This window comes from Manacus vitellinus, unplaced genomic scaffold (genome assembly GCF_001715985.3).
Source record: "Manacus vitellinus isolate BGI_N305 unplaced genomic scaffold, ASM171598v3 ctg7180002431107_pilon, whole genome shotgun sequence".
Lineage (NCBI taxonomy): Eukaryota > Metazoa > Chordata > Aves > Passeriformes > Pipridae > Manacus > Manacus vitellinus.
The window spans coordinates 1-1,550 of NW_021938363.1; the positions used below are offsets into that span (position 1 = coordinate 1).

Here is a 1,550-nt window from a genome sequence, read left to right on the forward strand (position 1 = left end):
CGTCCTCGATGAGGGGATAGTGTTGTGTATTAAGCGAATTATTGGACGCGGGAGTCGGACCCGGAGCTTGCTCCCTCCGCTCCGCGCATCGTCCCGGCGTTGCAGTGCCTCCGGGAATGGTGCACCCCCCTCGGGGGGACCTTTCACTGGTTAAAAACAGACTAAACACTTAAAAACTACGGATTTACCCCGTAATTATTTCAGTGTTATTCCCGTTTTCTCTCTTTCCCCACCTGCTCTCGGATTTCCCCGCCCCGAGTTTCCACTGAGGCGCCTTCGCCGCCGCGCGGGCCTTTCCCGCCGCCACCCCCCCCACTCCCCTCACGGTGCATCTCCCTTTTAGGGACCTTAATTTGGTCAAAAATGGACTAAAATCCCCGAATTTATACCCTGTCTGAATCCTTCCAGTTTCTCCATTTCTGTCCCAAACTGTCTCGGGGTCGCAGTTCTCCTTTCCCCCTTGCCCCCCCCGCCCGATTCAGTGGCAGATCCGCTGCCGAAACATTTAACACATTTCACCAACCCGCGGCTTCTCTCTCCATTTTCATTAAGGTATCCGTGGCAAGCGACGAAACCCCGTGACGGGGAGGAAAGCGGACGGGCCGGGACCCCGTATGCGGCCAGCTTCACGGTGAGCGTGTCAGAAGCGCTTTCCTTGGTCTCTCTCGAGCTCGTGTTTCGCGACCAGCAATCGCGATTTTAAACCTCTACCGATTCCAAGAATTTCAGTTCGTACTCGTTTATGACCTTAGTGAAAGGTACCCGGGTGAGTGATTGTCACCGCTCCGGAGGCACGATCGGGTTCAACTGGGGCGGGCGGTGCTCGAGGAAGGAGGGGGCGCTCTTGAGGGGGCGACAGGTGCGACCTCGCTTTCCTCTGAGGAAACGCGCGCGTCTCTCCCCGCCCCTCGCCTCGATCTCCCCTCCCGGATCGGCTGAATAAAAAACTCCACCACTTCCACTCCCCCCACCTTTTCGGACGAACGACGTTCAGTATTTTTTTTTTCCCCGCCGGGCACAAAAATGGAGGCGGGAAAGCGACGAACCGACCGAGTCCGATCGGGGCTGCGGAACGAGCGCGGCGCAAAATGGCGGCGCCTCCGTGAGGGGAGTGGGGGGGCGGCGGGAAAGGGCCCGAGCGGAGGCGGCGGCGCCTCAGCGGGACCTCGGGGGAGAACCCGAGACAGGTCGGGAGAGAAACGGGAAAAACGCTGAAATAATAACGGGGTATAACCGAATTTTCTGATTGTTTAGTCTATTTTTAACCAGTGAAAGGTACCCCTTGCGGGGGTGCACCGTTCCCGGAGGCACTGCAATACCGGGACGATGCGCGGAGCGGAGGGAGCAAGCTCCGGGTCCAACTCCCGCGTCCAAAAATCCGTTTAATATAAAGTCCTCTCATCGAGGACGTATCAGATATTAAACTGATAAGAACAGATACTACACTTGATCTTAGCCAAAAGGCCGAGAAGCGATAACTGCGGGTGTTCCACACCCCCGGCCGGGCTCGCACCACCCGTCTCGAACCTCACGGCCACCCCCGCACGGCC

The 1,550-nt window shown here is 57.9% G+C and overlaps 1 non-coding gene and 1 pseudogene across 1 annotated transcript; one reads left to right on the top strand and one right to left on the bottom strand.

Annotated features, from left to right (window-relative positions):
- Positions 1 to 130, top strand: LOC112841467 (annotated as a pseudogene; the record flags this gene model as incomplete).
- A 1,155-nt stretch (positions 131 to 1,285) lies between these two features.
- On the bottom strand, positions 1,286 to 1,476 carry LOC112841562. The gene has a single exon (XR_003213118.1). It is a non-coding gene; the product is annotated as a U2 spliceosomal RNA (small nuclear RNA).
- Between the last annotated feature and the right edge of the window lie 74 nt (positions 1,477 to 1,550).